Source organism: Mandrillus leucophaeus, unplaced genomic scaffold (assembly GCF_000951045.1).
Source record: "Mandrillus leucophaeus isolate KB7577 unplaced genomic scaffold, Mleu.le_1.0 Scaffold26, whole genome shotgun sequence".
NCBI classification, from domain to species: Eukaryota; Metazoa; Chordata; class Mammalia; order Primates; family Cercopithecidae; genus Mandrillus; species Mandrillus leucophaeus.
The window spans coordinates 249,192-257,491 of NW_012102698.1; positions in this window are offsets into that span (position 1 = coordinate 249,192).

Sequence of the window (8,300 nt, forward strand, 5' to 3'; positions counted from 1 at the left end):
CCCGTCTCTACTAAAATACAAAAAATTAGCCGGGCGCGGTGGCGGGCGCCTGTAGTCCCAGCTACTCGGGAGGCTGAGGCAGAAGAATGGCGCGAACCCGGGAGGCGGAGCTTGCAGTGGGCCGAGATGGTGCCACTGCACTCCAGCCTGGGCGACAAAGTGAAGACTCCGCCTCAAAAAAAACAAAAAAACAAAAAAAAAGAAATACTATGCTGTATTCATTAAAATGAGAAAACTTAGTGAGTCTGACCTTAGTAAGCTTAGTGACAAGGTAGAACACTGTAAACTCTGCCAGGCACGGTCGCTCACACCTATAATCTCGCTCACACCTATAATCCCAGCACACTGGGAGGCTGAGGTCGGAGGATCACCTGAGGTCAGGAGTTTGAAACCAGCCTGGCCAACATGGTGAAACCCCGTCTCTACTAAAAATGTAAAAATTAGTCAGGTGTGGTGGCAGGCGCCTGTAATCCCAGCTACTCGGGAGGCTGAGGCAGGAGAATTGCTTGAACCTGGGAGGCAGAGGTTGCAGTGAGCCGAGATTGCGCCCCCACACTCCTGCCTGGGCGACAGAGTGAAACTGCATCTCAAAAATCAAAACAAAACAAAAGAAAAAAACACACAAAAAACAAAAACATTGGCAACTCTCACACCCTGATAGCAATGCAAATTGTCCTACACAGTCTGAATCTGACGACACATACAAAATGGGAAAAATTATCCCCTTGCCACTAGATGGTGCTTACTGGCTTTGGAGTACTTTATCCTATATATTGTCTTCTGCTACATTGCTGCCTTCCTCTTTTCACTTCTGATGGATCACTGGAGGAAGGGGCTGGGCACTAGGGCTCAGAGCCTCCCAAAAATGCTGTAATCTGGATCCCAACAGCCATATCTGCTGTGGAACCATGTTGCCCCTGGGCACACATCTCTGAGAGTTTCTGTCTCCCCTAGCCGCTTACATTATTCAGTTCCTTAGCAATATCTATCTGTGATACTGTGTTAAGGGTCTTTTTCTGAAGAATATATATTTTAATACGTCTGATTAATTATTGCACATAATATCTGTGCTATTTAACTTTTCTCTTTATTATTATATTTATTTATTTATTTATTTATTTTGAAACAAAGTCTTGCTCTGTTGCCCAGGCTGGAGTGCAGTGGCGCAATCTTGGCTCACTGCAACCTCCGCCTCCAGTTCAAGTGATTCTCCTGCCTCAGCCTCCCAAGTAGCTGGGATTACAGGCACGCGCTACTAAGCCTGGTTAATTTTGTATTTTTAGTAGAGACAGGGTTTCTTCATGTTGGTCAGGCTGGTCTCGAACTCCTGACCTCAGGTGATCCACCCACCTCAGCCTCCCAAAGTGCTGGGATTATAGACATGAGCCACCACACCCCGCCTAGTGAAGCATTCTATTCAAAATATTCCTATTCTTTTTCAAAAATATTAATTACCCATCCATGGGGTAATATCAGACTTCCCTGCCCCACAGAAATCAGGTTTGGAGATATACTTTGTTTTAGCCTATACTATATGGGCAGAAGTTATGTTTGTCACTTCTAAGCAGAAGCTTCAAGAGCCAGAATGTGACTTGCTGTGGGGTTTTTGGTTTGCTTTTCTCTTTCCCTGCTATGAGATCAGTCATGTTCTAGAGGCTGCTTCATCAGCTTGGGTCTCAGCGTGAAAATATTGGCCCTCTGCAGTGGACACGAATGAGAAGTAAACCTCTATTTCTGTAAGCTGCTGAGACATTGGAGCCATTTGTTACTGCAGCATAATGTATTGTATCCTGACTGATATACTGGCCATTTCTTAAACATTCTTTCAGACTAGTCATGACCTCTATGAGGTTCTGCACATGCATGGCTGCCTAATAGTTAATGATACAAATAAACATTTTGTCTGGGTGATGTGGATTGGGTCTGTGTCCCCACCCAAGTCTCATGATCCATTGTAATCCCCAGTGTTGGAGGTCGAGGTCGGGCTCAGGGGAAGGCCATTGGACATGGGGCAGAGTTCTCATGAATGGATTAGTACCATCCCTCTTGGTACTGGATAGTGAGTTCTCACGAGATCTGGCTGTTTAAAAGTGGATAACACCTCTGTCTCTCTCTCGGTCCTGTGCCTGCCATGGAAGACTCGTACTCCCACTTGCCTTCTGCCTTCTGCTTTGAAGCTCCTTGAGGCCTCCCCAGAAGCAGAAGCCACTATACTTTCTGTACAGCCTGCAGAACCATGAGCCAGTTAAAGCTCTTTTCCTTATAAATTACGCAGTCTCAGGTATTTCTTTATAGCAGTTCAAGAACTGACAAATACATTTGGGAAGGCTCCATTCCATGACTTTACTATTATTATTTTTTTGAGACAGAGTTTCACTCTTGTTGCCCAAGCTAGAGTGTAGTGGTAAAATCTCGGCTCACTGCAACCTCCGCCTCCTGGGTTCAAGCAATTCTCCTGCCTCAGCCTCCTGAGTAGCTGGGATTACAGGTGCCCACCACCACGCCTGGCTAATTTTTGTATTTTTAGTAGAGACGGGGTTTCACCATATTGGTCAAGCTGGTCTCGAACTCCCAACCTCAGGTGATCCACCTGCCTCGGCCTCCCAAAGCGCTGGGATTACAGGCATGAGCCACCGCGCCCGGCCCATTGCATGACTTTTGGCAAAAAAACAGGTTCTGCCCCCGACTAAGGAAGCTAAAAAGAGCAGATATTTGCTCTCCTAGAGTCCTCACAGTAGAGAAGTGCCACGTGACTCCTGTGCACTCCAGCTTGGGCGACAAAGTGAGACTCTGTCTCAAAAAAAAAGAAAAAACCATCAGAAAATAAAAACTGAGAGTCCATGAAAAGATTATTTCAAATTCATCATTGCCAGGAATTTAAATTGTTCTCCTCCATCTAGATTGTTGTGAAAACACATTACTATTATTTTCTTTTTTTTTTTTTTCTTTTTCCCTGGTATGGGAGGAGGGAATAGAAAATCACTTCTATCCTACCTGTCTCTGTGCATTGACTCACACTCTGCTTTTTGGATCATTTTCTTCGGAAAAAGTTTCTCATAGTGTGTCTTGACTTTTTAAAAAGCTGTGTATTAAAAGCACTTAAACGCGGCCAGGCGAGGTCAGAGGCTGAGGCGGTGGATCACCTGAGGTCAGGAGTTCAAGACCAGCCTGAACAACATGGCAAAACCCTGTCTCTACTAAAAATACAAAAATCAGCCAGTTGTGGTGGCTCACACCTGTAGTTCCAGTTACTTGGGAGGCTGAGGCACAAGAATTTCTTGAACCCAGGAGACAGAAGTTGCATTGAGCCAAGATCATGCCACTGCACTCCAGTCTGGGTGACGGAGTGAGACTGTGTCTCAAAAAACAAAAACAGAAAAAAGGACTTAAACACACTGACAGATACTGAAGAATGCAGAAAATTGTATGAATGTGACTATCGGCCTTTATACCGTGCACTAGTGGCAGCAAACCCAAACAAAACCGAAATGCCTTGTTTTGCTCACATTTGTTGGGTTTCAGATGTCAACTGGGAACTGCTTTGGCTTGTGTTTGCAGCTTTTCCTCTGTCGCCTCTTCCACCCTTAGCTTAATAACAGCGATCCAGTCCTATTAAACCTGGGTTTGAAGGCCGGGCGCGGTGGCTCAAGCCTGTAATCCCAGCACTTCGGGAGGCCGAGACAGGCGGATCACGAGGTCAGGAGTCGAGATCATCCTGGCTAACACGGTGAAACCCCGTCTCTACTAAAAAATACGAAAACTTAGCCGGGCGAGGTGGCGGGCGCCTGTAGTCCCAGCTACTCGGGAGGCTGAGGCAGGAGAATGGCGTAAACCCGGGAGGCGGAGCTTGCAGTGAGCTGAGATCCGGCCACTGCACTCCAGCCTGGGCGACAGAGCGAGACTCCGTCTCAAAAAAAAAAAAATAAATAAATAAAATAAAAAATAAAATAAAATAAAATAAACCTGGGTTTGGACTCATGCCATGACTGACTTGCTTTGGCTTTTCTAGTGCCGTATCCTGCCTGTCATATCTGATTCCTTCTCTTAAGACCCATACTCAGGCCAGGTGCAGTGGCTCACTCCTGTATTCCCAGCACTTTGGGAGGCCAAGGCGAGCAGATCACCTAAGGTCAGTTCAAGACCAGCCTGGACAATATGGCAAAACCCCATCTCTACTAAAAATACAAAAATTAGCCAGACATGGTGGCGGGAGCCTGTCATCTCAGCTACTCGGGAGGCTGAGGCAGGAGAATCACTTGCGTCCGTGGCACTGAGGCACCTTCTCTCCTGCATGGCCCCCTAACCCCCTGCTCTGTCATATGACAGATGCCCAAAGACTTTGCTGCTTCTCCACAGCCATCTGATGACACCGTGTTACCTGGCAGTGTCCCTTCCCCTGGTGCCAGTCTCACTAGCATGGCGGCACCTCAGGTTGGTGCCTCCTCCCCCTCTGCCCACTGCCCTCCTGTACTTACTATGGATTCTCCTCTCCTTTCACAGGTAGCTTGTTCCCTAATGCAAAGTGCTCCTCCTGGGACCGGGCTGGTGGAAGGCTCAGACTGGGCTTTTCTTGAGGTCTGGGGAGATGGAAGATTGTTGGAATGAGCTCAGGAGCTTGGCTCACCCCGTCCTGGGTGATTGTTACCAGAAATTGAATGACCATCTCATATGTTTCTTCCCACACAGAATCATGATGTTGACACCGGCCTCAATCTCATGGATGAAACCAAGTGTCTCCTATCAGGGCAGCCGTCTCTAGGCTGAGAGAGTCAGGGAAGCCACTGCCCATGACCTTCTTTCCCATCGAGCCACCTGCACCCTTCACCCCTGTGTCTCCACCTCTAGGACTTTCTCATCGACCGAGCCTGCGACAACTCTCCCAACAGCTCAATGGTCTTGTATGTGAAGTACCTCGGAAATTGAGGAGGGTGCGGGGGGAAGGAAAGTGTGACAGAAACCGAGGCAGGGATTCACGAGAGGGGAGGTCCTGGGACCAGCCGATTTGCTGGGCAGTGCGGAGGAGGTCGCCTCTTCCCTGAGCCTTCACCCTGGAAGCTGTTCACAGGGAGGAGCTGGACCGCGTGGCTGCTTCTATCATTTTATGCTGCTGCAGAAGCACCAGCTGAGAGTTGCTCGGGAGGGAGGGATGGTAGGGAGAGAAGAACCATGAGAGACGCTGGCACAAAGCGGTTATGGGATGAAGGGTCCAAGTTAGGCAGAAAAGAAAATGTTGCTAGTTGATGGGGAAGAAAGGAAGTCAGAGGGCTTAGACGCCGGGGCACAGAACATCTCAGGCGCATGCTCCTCTCTCATAGTCAACAATATTTGTCAAACAGGAGGACCCTGCATCATCTGCTAACCTGAAGGGTCTGCAGGTGAGAGCTTCGGGGCCATGGCCCAGTGTCCCTGCAGCCCAGCCCTCCAACCTCCTCCCAACCTCCTCCCACAGCGGGGACTGGGTGCCCCTCTGCCAGCTGAGACAGCCCACACAACCCCCAACCCTAATGATTGCTGCACCTGTCCCCGAAGTCCTCCTCTACCTCCTCCTCTCTGCATGCACCTCAGGATGAGAGGCTGCGGGCACAGGAGGAGAAGACGCAGCAGGAGGAGGAGAGGCTGCAGACACTGGACATAAGGCCGAGCTCTGGGGAGAGCCGGCAAAGGCACGCGTGCAAACCCTGGAGGCCACGCAGACCGAGCTTACCACCATCAGCTGCGTGCTCTCCCAGAACCACGAGCTCGAGGAGCAGCTGGTCGAGCTGCAGAGCGGCTTTAAGGAGCTGGTGCTCAGCCCCACCTGGGGAGCCTCCCCCTCTCCCTGGCCCTCTGGGTCTTTGTTTCCCCACCTGTGAAATGGGGCGTGTAGTCCTCACATGAAATGGTACTTCTGAAGGCACCTGTGAGCCAGAGCCCTGCTCCGATGACTGTGGGGGAGGAGGGATGGTTTTTCTCTAACCTGCCTCCACCCTTCCTGGTGCCGTGGGAGGCAGAAGGCAGACACCAAGTTCTGGGGTCTCCGGCTGCAGCGGGTGACCACTGATCGCTTCTCTCTGTCCAGAACAAGGAAAACATAGAGACAGCCGGTCTGCTGCAGTCGGAGCTGCACGGCAAGAAGGAGCTGCAGGAGAAGCTGGGCTGAAGGAGATGGTAACCCTGACCCATCCAGGAGGTGGGTACCAGCCCCTGGGGAGGGGAGGTGTGAGGCCAGAGGCAGCTCCAGCGTGGGGGACAGTGACCCCAGAACCCTCCAGGGCAGGCCTGTGACTGCTTCTTGCTCCCTGTCCTCTGACTTTTAGAGGCAGGTAGCCCAGGGTCTGGACATCATCATACTGAATAGAGGCATGGAGCTGTCCGGTCACAGGGAAAGAGACAGTGGTATAAGAGGCTCCTTAGATTCGAACTGGATGCCGGCCTCAGCTCCACTGGTCACCATTCAACTACTTTGCATCTCTAAGTCTCGGTTTCATTAGCTTAAAAAGGAAGTTAGCATCTTCCTCGCAGCGGTGCTAAGGATTAAATGGGATAATACGTGGAAAACATTAGGCACGTCGCACACTTAACAGATGGTGGTTGGCTCCCTCTGCATTTCCACCAGTCTGGGGCCTACAGTTCAAATGGTGGGAAGAAGGCTGTGAGATCTGAGGCTGGGGAAGGAGGCATGGGCCTCTAGGCAAGGGAAGCAGTCACTGAGGCCTAGAGCCTGGGGCCAGGGGCCTGGGGAGGTGAGAGTGTCCCACAGAGCCCTTGCTACCTTATTTATGGGCCCAGAATCTGGAGGCCAGCCACCACCTGCCCTTACGCCCAGGGTCTTCCTGCAGGAAGAGCCTGGAGGCTCAGAGTCTGCAGCGAGACCAGTACCTGGGACACCTGTATTAGTAACCAAGGGCACTGACTTGCATCCAGCCCAGGCGTCTTCCATTCCGTCCCCCTGCCTCCCTCACTGGTCTGTGCCTCCGGAGTGCGGGCTGCCCCGCAGGCTCCCTCCAGGCTGAGTTCGTGGCCCTGCCCTGTCGTGGCCAGAGTCGGCTTCACAGGATGAGAGCCAGCTAAGCTCCAGGGACTTTCCAGGAAAAGTGTCCCTTGGAAACAATTTTAAGGCGAGAGGTGTCCCTTTTCACTGCTCCCAACAGTGCCCTAGTGATGGCTTGGCCCTTCCCCTCCCGAGCTCCACGGAGAACACAACCAGCAGAGGAGACATTCCCTGTCATCCAGAAATGAGTCTGATTCCCAGCCGAGGGACGGCAGGACTGGGAGAGCCTGTCAGGCCACACGGCTGCCTGCACAGAACCCCAATGCTTGGCGGGGGACAGGAGGGGTGGCAGGAGCTGGCTGTCCACAGGCCGGGCATGGCAGGGAGGCTCACTGGAGGCGGCACATTTTGGAGGGAGATGTCGGGGGACAGCGTTCTCTTGTAGTTGGACCACAAGACTCCACAAGGACAGCGCGGTGACTGATTCCCAGCGCTAGAGGCGAGGCGGTCAGCCGTGCGTAGGTATGTCTGTATATGAGTGTTGATAGGTATTTATAGAGCAGGGTAGGGCCTACCACGGAGGCACAAGTTTTCCCCAGTGGTCACGCCTGGATGTGTCAGCTCACCATGACCGCAGACGAAGTCACAGATGAAGGGGGCTGGCTTTGGGGCTGGGGCAGCCACTGTTAAGTCACAGAACAACCGTCCAGGCAGGCTTGGAAAGGGAGGTCCCCGAGAAGAGGAGGGATCTGTTTAGAGGTCGAAGGGCCGGGGGCTCTCAGGAGGGGAGGGACTTGCCTGACGCGATCGATTATCTGGCAGATGGGGGAAAAGCAGAGAGAAAATGGGAGAGAGAAAAAAGAAGAGAGCTGGTAAGGCAAGTGCAGCACGCGACCAGCCACGCTGCAGCAGTGGTGGGAGGGCCGGGGAGGGGAGGGTGCGGGTGCGGGTGTGGCAAGGTTCCTGGAAAGGAGAGGCTGGAAGAGAAAGGGGAGGTGATGGAGGGAGGAGCCGGACCTTCACAGGCAGCGCCTGGGGGCTGTAGCGGCCCTCCCCCACCCCACACATGCTGGCCTTTCCCACGGCACCCAGGCAGCGCACCCGCAGTTCAGACCGATCTCAGTTCCCTCGGGCTTCCCTCTTCTCTGGTCACCCTGTCTTCCAACCCACTGGCTCAGGGCCAGCCCTCGACTTGGAGAGCCCCATGCAACAGCCAACAGGCCTGCTAGAGAAAGAACACTGCTTTGAACCAGGAGGGTGAAGCTAAAAGGGGTCAGAAAGCCCAAGACCCTCTGAAAGGACCCTGGGGGAGGCAGGGAGGGCAGGCAGC